The 12,173-nt window shown below is 41.7% G+C and overlaps 1 protein-coding gene across 6 annotated transcripts in view; it reads left to right on the forward strand.

Annotated features, from left to right (window-relative positions):
* Positions 1-12,173, forward strand: part of NGF (nerve growth factor) — a 91,279-nt gene that overhangs the window by 55,874 nt on the left and 23,232 nt on the right. Inside the window, exon 1 of one of the 6 annotated variants that reach the window (XM_066600114.1) lies at positions 9,485-9,535. The exons of the other annotated variants lie outside the window; for them this stretch is intronic. The gene's annotated coding sequence lies outside the window, so the exon portion shown is untranslated. Of the gene's footprint in view, positions 1-9,484; positions 9,536-12,173 lie in introns of those variants that run through there. 6 annotated transcript variants of the gene reach the window in all.

Genomic DNA, 12,173 nt, shown 5'->3' on the forward strand with positions numbered 1-12,173 from the left:
TCCGGACTGCGAAAAAAGCTGATAGAAGGATTGATGCGTTTGAGCTGTGGTGCTGGCGAAAGCTGCTGCGTATACCCTGGACAGCGAGAGTAACAAACAGAGAAGTCCTGAATCGTATAAAACACGATATATCACTGGAGGGCAAGATGACCAGGCACAGGCTCACGTATTTTGGCCATGTAATGCGAGCAGAGTCACTAAAATCTATAATGCTTGGACAGATCAGTGGAAAAAGAAGACCTGGCCACCAAAGGACATCATAGCTGATACTGTCAGAGCTGATACTGGCATGGATATCTCACAACTGAAAGAAACAGTGCAAAACCGAAAAACATGGAGGGAGCTTGCCTTTAGGGTCGCCGAGGGTCTTGAACGACTAAACGGCTAACAACAACAACATGGAGGTTGGCCCTGCAAGCACTATGATGATGATTCTCTGGATTGCATGCAGGAACTGAGGCAGGAGTTACACAACATGTATTATGCACCAAATGGAAGTGTCCCAATGGGCTTTCTATGGTGCATTTACCTTTTTTTTTTCTTTTAGGTTACTGATAAAGTAGTTCAAGTTGTTCCAACAGAGATGTTGTGGCACGCCACTTAGTAAAAGGCTAAGATGTCCTTTAGGACTAGGTTAGATAATAGTCAGTCAGCTTCCTCCCTTGAAGGATAGTATGCCTGGATAGGGCTATTAGAGCTGCGCCACCACCTGTGATTTGCTGAACAAATCGGTGTAAAGATGGGCGCAGGAGCTCAAAGTACAAGATGACACCCACTCTGTGTGCCAGTACTGTCCTCTCTGACAATTGCTGGCTGTGTCTTCCAGGAAAATTGGAGAGTTGGTCCTTCTTCTTCCGGACCTCATGAGCCACATAAAATATCATCGCGGGTCACATTTGGCCTATGGGTCTCTAGCAGGCGGACAAAAATGTGCAAAAAAGCCTTCAAAATGCCTTACATTAAAAGGGTATTCCCACTAATCTAAATTCAGTTAAATCTGGAGCTCCCTAATGATGATTGGAGCTACATAATATGATTATGTCTCTATTCTGTTTTCATATATCGGCAACACTTGAGATGAGTAGTCTCAGATTCGCAGCTCCTTCTATCTCTCTTTGCTTTATCCTCTATTCTCTGTGCCTGGTATGACGTTAGCGCTTCAGCTGTACTTCCAGTTTCACCCTCACTTTCCACATTCTCTGTGCTATTTTGTGAAGTCCCCTATGAAGGATCTTTCACACAGGATGGAATTAGTCCATGCTAGCATTGCTGTGCCACAATGCTTTACCAATGGGGCTTGAATTCCGCACCTGTCTTTGTGTGAAAATGCGCAAGATTAAATTCTGCAGCGGATAGGGTGGTACTACTTGTGGAATTAAGGACGTCTTGCGGAATAGTTGTTACAGATTTCTAACATACAGGAGATGTAATCCTGCAATTAAAGTCAGCAGAAAAAAATGCAAGAAATTCCACAAGATTATGCATCTGCGCTGTGTCCTGTAGGCAATTCTGTCTCATGTGAAAGGTCCCTGAAAGTGTAGGCAAACTAGGGAGTTGGCGGGCACATTGAATGTAGCTTGGAAGAGAGCAAGGGCATTGTGTCAGTCTTGTCAGTACACAAAGATTGTGGAAAACCCCTTTAATTTAATGATGTTCCCAGGGGAAGCTGTATCCGGCTCTCCAGTGCATTCCCAGGACTGAACAATGCAGAGGAAATGTAGTATTGCATGCCAGCTATTTAGATAAATGGCCAGTAGTGCAATCCATTTATGGCTCGGGTACATCAAAGTTGGCTATCGTATCATCTTTTTGCAGTATATTTTTTGGTGCAAGCTAATATACATTACCAGAATTTTGTACTATAGAAAGATCCATTATCTAATCTATCATAACACTATAACTGCTTAAAAATCATGGCCAAGCTCTTAAGGGTCCATGCATGAAGCAAGAACACTCCTGTGCTGCAGCACTCTGAATATGTATGGGTCTGTAGTACAGGGTGTAGGTATTTCAGGTGTTGTCACATGGCGTTTCCACTGTATTTCCAAAGATAATTGATGCAATGGAGTCTGTCACATATTTTTTATCTTGAAGATTTCACATAAATCCAGGAGAGAGAAAAATATTTATGTAAAATATCTTTGTAGAAAAAAACAATCCCGCCCCTAGAAGTTGTCGTTTTGCTGCAAAACTCAGCTTGCAGTTACATTTCAGGCAGATATGCAAATGATTAGAGTTGTGGTGTGATTAGATGAGCGGTATTAATAGAGAGTTACCAGCAGCACAGCAAAAAAAACAGTTCTTAGGGGAGCCGTAAAGGTGCATGCTCATAGATGGATCCGGTCTTCACAAATCCACATCACAATGCAAATTGTAGAGAAAGAGAGCAGCACATGGGAATCTTCAATAAAATCCTCTGCATCAAAGATGCATTCTTTATTGTATCTCCACACAATGATCAGCAATGTTTCGACCACGTCTATGGTCTTTATCAAGCTGAACGGTCTTGTCACCTGAAAGCCTCAGAGGCTCCTTGAGTGTAGCGACCTCTTCTTCTGCTTGTGTAGAGCTTGTTGACCACTAGACACCTCTACAATGCAGAGAAGAGCTTTCACCCCGTTACCAGAGTCTGAGAGGGGCGCATTATTGGGATGTGAGACGCTGGATGGTCGTAATAATGAATTGTCCCCCACTGGCCGTTCTGATCAGACTGGTAGGAGGTGTTGGGACAAGTGGACGTGTGAGGGCACCCAAGGTGACTAGACTCAGGAGGCCCTCAACAGACCAACAATGAAGAGGACTGTCTGACCATCTGACAAGCACAAGCAGCTCCAACTGTTTTGTTGTCTATCAGAGACAGGTGTCACCATTGTTACAGGCCCCTGTGTCTGTCAGAACCATTTCCAGGCTCTTGGCCAAAGAATATTTGGTCTCACGACACCCATTATGTATACTGCTTTTGACACCGACTATTGCCTCCGTTTGCAGTGGTCTCGTGGACGATGTTACTGGATGATACAAAGTGGAACCGGGTTGTCCTCAGTGATGGATCCAAATTTAGTTAGAGCACTAACAAAGGCTGTGTTCATATCTGAAGACCTATGGGTGAGCACCTCAATCATTTCTATCCTTTGGAGCGGCACACTGCCCCCACTGCTGATGTGATGGTCTGGGGGCCATAACATATGATGTCGGTTGGTAGTGGTATGAGGGACACTAACAGCTCAGTAATATGTTCAGGACATCCTGCAGCCACATGTGTTCCTCTCATGGCGGCCTCCAAGAGGCATTTTCTAGCAGGATAATTCTCAGCCGTACAGACAAGGGGGTCACAGGAATGTCTCCACAACATTGTCACACTTCCATGGCTGCCAAGTCACCAGATTTATCACCAGTAGAACATGTATGGGATCATCTGGGACACAAACTTAGACAGCCTATGAGAGGCTCAGTTACAGTAAATGTGGGGTGATATGCTGCAGGATACCAAACGGAACTCTTATGCCTCCATGCTCACCCGTATCACATCTTGTAGCCAAGCTAGAGGCAGTATAACAAGGTACTAGAGCCTCCATGCCACCTGTATCACATCTTGTATCCAAGCTAGAGGTGGTACAACAGGGTACTAGAGCCTCCATGCCCACCCGTATCACATCTTGTATCTAAGCTAGAGGCAGTACAATAGGGTACTAGAGCCTCAATGCCCTCCCGTATTACATCTTGTATCCAAGCTAGAGGTGACCCAATGGGGTACTAGAGCCTCCATGCCCACCCATATCATATCTTGCATCTAATCTAGAGGTGACCTAATACGGTACTAGAGTCTCCTTACCACCTGTATCCCATCTTGTATCCAAGCTAGAGGTGGTACAACAGGGTACTAGAGCCTCCATGCCCACCCGTATCACATCTTGTAGCCAAGCTAGAGGCAGTATAACAAGGTACTAGAGCCTCCATGCCACCTGTATCACATCTTGTATCCAAGCTAGAGGTGGTACAACAGGGTACTAGAGCCTCCATGCCCACCCGTATCACATCTTGTATCTAAGCTAGAGGCAGTACAATAGGGTACTAGAGCCTCAATGCCCTCCCGTATTACATCTTGTATCCAAGCTAGAGGTGACCCAATGGGGTACTAGAGCCTCCATGCCCACCCATATCATATCTTGCATCTAATCTAGAGGTGACCTAATACGGTACTAGAGTCTCCTTACCACCTGTATCCCATCTTGTATCCAAGCTAGAGGTGGTACAACAGGGTACTAGAGCCTCCATGCCCACCCGTATCACATCTTGTAGCCAAGCTAGAGGCAGTATAACAAGGTACTAGAGCCTCCATGCCACCTGTATCACATCTTGTATCCAAGCTAGAGGTGGTACAACAGGGTACTAGAGCCTCCATGCCCACCCGTATCACATCTTGTATCTAAGCTAGAGGCAGTACAATAGGGTACTAGAGCCTCAATGCCCTCCCATATTACATCTTGTATCCAAGCTAGAGGTGACCCAATGGGGTACTAGAGCCTCCATGCCCACCCATATCATATCTTGCATCTAATCTAGAGGTGACCTAATAGGGTACTAGAGTCTCCTTACCACCTGTATCCCATCTTGTATCCAAGCTAGAGGTGGTGCAACAGGGTACTAGAGCCTCCATGCCCACCAGTATCATATCTTGTATCTAAGCTAGAGGCAGTACAATAGGGTACTAGAGCCTCCATACCCACCCGTATCACATCTTGTTTCTAATCTAGAGGCAGTACAATAGGGTACTAGAGCCTCTATGCCCTCCCGTATCACATCTTGTATCCAAGCTAGAGGTGACCCAATGGGGTACTAGAGCCTCCATGCCCACCCATATTACATCTTGCATCTAATCTAGAGGTGACCTAATAGGGTACTAGAGTCTCCTTACCACCTGTATCCCATCTTGTATCCAAACTAGAGGTGGTACAACAGGGTACTAGAGCCTCCATGCCCACCCGTATCATATCTTGTATCTAAGCTAGAGACAGTACAATAGGGTACTAGAGCCTCCATGCCCACCCGTATCACATCTTGTATCTAAGCTAGAGGCAGTACAATAGGGTACTAGAGCCCCCATGCCCTCCTGTATTGCATCTTGTTTCCAAGCTAGAGGTGACCCAATGGGGTACTAGAGCCTCCATGCCCACCTATATCACATCTTGCATCTAATCTAGAGGTGACCTAATAGGGTACTAGAGTCTCCTTACCACCTGTATGCTATCTTGTATCCAAGCTAGAGGTGACGTAACAGGATACTAGTGCTTCCATGCCTGCCCATATCACATCTTGTAACCAATCGAAAGGTGGTTCAACTGAGCACTAGAGCCTTCAATACCTGTGCAACACCACAGAGGGATGACCCTGGACACTTTACTACTGTGTAGAGATGGGAGGGATAAGTGTTGGCTGGTTACAGCGGCACTTACCAGGCTCTGGTCCCCCAGGAATGACACGTAGCCAAGGCCAGAGCAGGATTGCAGGCCACCTTTGGCACCCCTAGGATAGGGAATGCCAATAAACGGGTTATATGTAAAGCCCTTCCCTGAAAAAGAATACAGGGGTGCTAGCAGACCATTGTTTTTAATGGAGCCACCGGCAGCAGCCACGGCTCCATTGAAAACAATGCACGGACCTGCATTCATGCGTGTTTTTGCACGTACATGAGTGCGCACTTATGTACGCACAAAAACACTCTCGTGTGAAGCCACCCTCAGTATGCATCTCCTGAAGATGGACTTTAACTTCTTTCCCGCTCTCAAGCACTCCTATTTATACCCTCACTCATACCACATGACAAACTGATACATTCACATGCAGGCAATGATTTTATTACTGTTAACCTCTCAAGTGCTGCAGCTGTGCAACACACACACACTGGATATGACCAGAGCTGCTTAGCTTTGTACAGTGCATCTACATAAGACAAACATATATGACATTTATGGAGAGGACCAGGATGGTGTTCTGGGCCACTACATCTTCCCATATCCCATCTTGTAATGGAGCCAGAGGCGGTACAACAGGGTACTAGAGCTTCCATGTTCACCCGTATCATATCTTGTATCCAAGCTAGAGGTGGTACAACAGGCTACTAAAGCCTCCATGTTCACCCGTATCATATCTTGAATTCAAGCTACAGGCAGTACTACAGGGTACTAGAGCCTCCATGCCCGCCCTATCACATCTTGTACCCAAGCTAGAGACGGTACAACAGGGTACTAGAGCCTCTCTACAAGGGGTCAGCTCTCTGCAAAAATGATCCTTTTGCTCTTATACTGTAATCACTTATTTATATCAATGTTACAATCATAGACAGAAAGTTTCATTCAATTCTGAAAACATCTAGAGGAGGGATGTTACTGACTATGGGTGTACTTCCCCATTAAATCACACACAGGCTCAAGGAACTGAGCATAGGACATAAATTTGTACAACATCTTTAATATGATCTTGTTCATCAGCCCTGAAGTTGAACCTTTTTTTCTGTTCAATTTTTACTAATTTGTAATATAAGCATATCTTTGTGTTATACCTTTAAATGGACTTTCTAAAATCAATAATACATTTTGTATAATAATAAATAAAAATGAACCTGGCAAGCTGCAGAGAATTAAAGTTCCTTGCTGGTGTCCTGCAGAAGCGATCAGCAGAATGCAGACATTGTTTAAGGTAGTTTGCATTTTGCATATGGACCATTGCAGAAGCTGTTATTATATCTGTGAACTTATAAGCAAGTGCTTTACTAGTGGCCATTAGATGGAATGTATCATCCCATATGTATATATTTTTTTTTTACTGATTAATATTTTTTTAAATACAGATTGCCACATCGAAAATTTAAAAAAAAATCACCAACAATTAATATTAAATATGTTTAGCATAAAAACCTGATTTAAATGATAGATTATTTTCTGATTGCACTTGGTCTTTAAAGTGGCTCCAACCGTTGAAAGCTCACGCAAGACACTTTTTTGAAATTCAATTTGCCATTTACATAAATTTCCTAGCTTATTATTTAAATAACTCCTACTGACACTGCAAAGCATGCAGGAGAAAGTTAAGGGGTTTCACAGGCAGTAGCAGCCATCATTGCTAAGATATACGAAGGTCGGAGCAGAAGTCACTGCTCTGACTTCTGTGTAGTGGCCAGTGCTTGTAATTGCAAGCACAGGTCTCATTGAAATCAATGGGAGCCCGCTGCAATCACAATCGCAGCTCCCATTGATTTCAATGAAAGCAGCGCCTGCAATTACAAGCGGGGTTGGAGCAGTGGCTTCCACTCCGACCCCAGTGTATTCTGGTACTGACAGCCGATGCTGTCTGGAAAAGTTCTTTAAGCTTTAGCGTTATACTTTTTTGAATCTTAGATTAATTCCTCCTCCAAACTAGGAAAAAAATGCATGAAAATCTGCACCACACTTGTGTGTTGTGTTAATAAGGCCCAACAGGAGAAATACTGTATTATTTATTAGTGTTATCTATTTAGTAGGGATTACTGATAACATGTAAAGTTGCTCCGGAGTTTACTGCTCATGTATTTCATGCAAAAAACTCTATTAATTGGATCTTGATATTTCATTAGTTAAACTTTTTGAATGTTATTTCCCTTTAATAATATAGTCCACATTCTTGCCTTGGAGCCTGCAGAGCTCTTGGTTGAGATTTTCTCTTTTAGATTTAGATCTCCATAGACTATAATTGGGTAATTGATTCCCTTTGTTTAGTTGGGAGCTCAGGGCTGAGATCCAAGGGCTTTCTGCTCTAATTACACCCACTAAAGCTCTCTCCTATAAACCACAGGGCATGCTGTTGCAATTATAAAACCGTCCTGAAGTGGAAATAACCTTTCACATGTTAATTTGTCATGCTCATGGACTGTACACCTTTTTGAAAACCACAATGTTCAAGAGATGATAGCAATCATACTATTGTGTTGATATCCTATCATTTTGGCCAAGATAGCCTGTATGCACCAATATTGATTTTGGCAAAGCATTATGTATGGAACTGCAAACAAAAATCCCTGTGTGGGTTGTTAATGCATTGAAAGTTACGTTCTGCTATATCAAACACACCTATGCTAGGAAGAAGGAGATAAGACATATTATTTATGCTTGCCTTGTATTCAAATGCAGATTTTGCAGATGCGGATGTTGTTGCACTTTTGACCTTTGAATTTTGCCATTGGGAAAACCTGCAATACGGCAAATTTTCAAAACTAATTTCAAGTCCACAGCATACTCTAAAATCTACCTGTTTTCTGGACCCCATTCACGTGTACTGTGCTTTATCGCAGAATCTGTAGCACAAATCTGTTATAAATATAGCAAGTATGAATGAAGCTTCATCGACTGCATCAAGGCCTTTGACTGTGTCGACCATGACAAGCTGTGGCAGGGCCTACAAGAGCTGGACGTATCGGCACATCAAGCCAAGCTAATAGAATCACCAATCAAGAAGCCACTGTGAGAACACAGTATGGGGACACAGATTGGTTTAGGATTGGCAAAGGCTTCCGACGGGGCTGCACCCTCTCACCCTTCTTGTTTCGGTTCAAAAGGATTTTATTCATGTTTTTATCGTACATTACAGATAAGCAAAATAGAATCACATACAAATGGGAAATGATCTCACTTAAGGTTCTGAAGGCTAGTAACTGGCCTAACTAGGCTTTCTCTTTACAAAGATGCTTTTGAGCTGTGGTGCTGGTGAAAGCTGCTGTGTATACCCTGGACGACAAGAGTAACAAACAGAGAAGTCCTGAATCGTATAAGACCCGATATATCACTGGGGGCAAGATGGCCCGGCTCATACTCACATATTTTGGCCATGTAATGCGAGCAGAGTCGCTAGAAAAATCTATAATGTTTGGACAGATCAGTGGCAAAAGACCTGGTGCCAAAGAACATGATGGCTTCATACTGTCAAAGCTGATACTGGCATGGATATCACTCAACGCCTTTGGGGTCACCAAGGCTTGTGAACGACTAAACGGCTAACAACAACAACCATGAATGAAGCCTAGCTTATGGCCCTTTTACACAGGACTACTTGTTTCAGCCTGCCTGGCTCCATTACAGTAAGCATGCAGAAACTGAACGACAAACAAGAAGCGAACAAATTCTCGTTTGTCGTTCAGTCTGGGTATAAATTTACATGATTTCGCTCAGATATAAACGATTCCATCCAGCCTTTGTAAAAGGGGTCTTGGCCATAGTTGTATGTGATAATAACAATTGATAAGATTTTGAGTTTGAGTTCCTACTTTTACTCATATCTTTGTATTTAGCCAATTCATGTAGACTATGTCTATAGTTTGGGAACCGTACTTGGGCGAGTGAACGTTACAAAAACTTGAAAGTTTCGAAATCAAAATAATTTCTGTACAACAGGTACGACGACAGTGTTACATATCTCATTACAAAGAGGAAGGACCAATGTACCTAGCAACAAGAGTCTGACTGCCGAATGACGTTATTGGGCGATACAATAGAGCCTTTATCTTGAGGTACTAAAATCCATGTACGTCTAAAAATTAGTGTAGCTCTGGACTTTGGCATGCTATCATGTCATGTGAGGGGGTGTTTGATTCATTTCAGTTCTACAAGTATATGAGGAAAAAAGCAAATAGTGAGCTTTTAAAAAAATTGGGATTAAAAAATGTTGCTCTATATATGGCTAATAAATGGCTTAAAAATTATTGACAACACATAAAAGAAGATAGAGCGGCTCATGAAAATTACACAAAGTCTAAAATTACTAATGTGTGAAAAGACTTATCAGGAGTGACTCAAAGTTAAGGCGAGCTAGCGTCATGTCTCCATCTCTGATTTGGAAATGCAACTTAAGGCCCATTTAGACACAACGATTGTCGCTGAAAATTCGTTTAAACGCCATATTTTGAGCGATAATCGTTGCGTGTAAATGTGCCCATCTTTCACTTTTCTGCCAAGTGATGATTTTCAGTTCGGCATGAAATCCATTGTTCAGCAGAAGAGCTGATAAGACAGACCACATGTCATGTTCTGCCTGTGGAGTGCTGATTACATTGTCTCAGCTGTCAGCCCCCTGGCAGAATAAAGGGAACAGCGGGTGGTCTGTTCTCTAAATACAGCTCCCGGCGGCTCACATGCTACTAATTGGTACTAATAGGCATTAGTACCCAGTAGTAGTTTATGCAAAATGATTGCTCAAAAGTCATTTTTTGAGCAATAATCTTTGAGTGTAAATGCACCTTTACTCTGAGACTACAAAGAAGATCAGTGAAAACATGATAGTCGATACACAAGCGCCCATCCTACTAGTTGGAGATTTGAATAACTTTACCAAACGGAATTTACACACTTTAAACTTCACAAAAATGCATTTCAATCTAGATTATCTGCTGCCGAAATCTCCCATGACTCTGGGTGGTAAAAATATAGATTTAGCTTTGGCCTGTAATACTAACGTCAATCTCTTACCATATGTATGTTACTTCTCCTATCACAGACACATTGTACACCAACTTTGATTGGGAGATGTGTCAATGTGTTTAGAATTAAGGAGTGAAATTTAAAAAATTAAATTTCAAGCCTCTACCAACTAGATAATTTATTTTGACAATCACATGGTTCACATTCTACGCCACTAAAGACTTGCAGCCAACTCCACACAGCCACATTTAATATTTTTGTGCCTATAGCCCTAATTCCTTCAAGAATGATGTACACAATGGAGCCATGTACACAAAGCATGTAAGGTGACCCACAGTCCCTAAAGTTCAATAGTACTCCATGTGCCTCTGGCCAGAACCATATTAGGGAGATAATGCTTGTATGGTTGATGTATTATCCCTGTGTACAACTCATACTTGTATAGAGCTGTAATATATCACTGTGTATAAGTGGTTTGACATATTCTTTATAAAGCAAGACATAAATAGTCATATTACCCGACTGCTTGCTAAGTTCTCTACATGTAGTCTAAAAGTCATCACTTTACAAAGATCAGGAGTAAAACAGAACATCAAAAGTCAAAACTAGTGGAATTGGTGAATGAATCCTTTCATCTACATTGTTTCCCAGGCGTTATATAAAATACAATGTAATACGTTTATGAAAAGTCCCACGTCCCATTTTTCTACTTCTAAAAACCTACAGATACAAAATTGTATATTTTCTCCTCTGCTTGGAATCACTGGCTTGCACATTTTTAGCTTCAGCTAGTAGACGGATCATGAGACATCCTAAGGTTGTTATTTTGGTCTTGAGACAGTAATGTATCCTTGTACCATCTCACCACCAGGGTTGGCTGTCTGAGTGCCGTTCTCATTGTGGAACAATTGTACCTATGGTATCCAATTTGATCTACAGTATCCATAGTTTACTCCTCTGTCTATATGATGTATTTTATTTCTCAAAGATAAACCACTTTCAAATGGCCACAATATGTGTCTATTTCAGCATCCTCGTTTATACCACACAATCCCCACTTTCTATAGTTCTGCTAAACTGGACTTAGTTCACTACAGACTTTTAGGTAAAAAAAGGTGATTTCTACCTTATTACAGATGTAGCAGATTTTCACTTGTCTGCAATAACTTTCTGCCCATTATCTTACCTTAAGCCATTAAAAAACTTTTCTTACCCTATCTTAACAGAACAAAAGGCTATGTAGAGTAACCAAAAGAGTAAGTAAAGTGATGCATAGAAAGTTATCATAAATAAACTTTGCTGCATCTGTACCCTCCCATTAATCCAATTTCCTTCCAGTTTCCGTTGTCAGGAGCAATTACCCCAGCTGAGGCTACAGAGGTTGGCAGTTGTTTAGGATGGTTTCACAAGTAGAATTTTCAGAAAGTATATATATATATATATATATATATATATATATATATATATATATATATATATGGAGTTATAAAGTGCACTGTAGAAAGTGCATTTTTTATGGAGATTTTCTTCACTTTTGGTGCTTTTTTGGGTCAGAGCCATATTTCAAAATGCTTTTTCTTCTGGTGTTTTGCCATAGACTATATAAAAAAAGCTGCTACCCAAACAAGCTTGTTAAAAAAGAAAAGCCACAACAAAATGATCTGAGAAGGAAGCTTAAAGGGATCATGGCACCATTTTTTAAAATTTATTAATTAAAGCCAGATAAAGAAA

This window comes from Eleutherodactylus coqui, chromosome 4 (genome assembly GCF_035609145.1).
Source record: "Eleutherodactylus coqui strain aEleCoq1 chromosome 4, aEleCoq1.hap1, whole genome shotgun sequence".
In the NCBI taxonomy this organism is placed as follows: domain Eukaryota; kingdom Metazoa; phylum Chordata; class Amphibia; order Anura; family Eleutherodactylidae; genus Eleutherodactylus; species Eleutherodactylus coqui.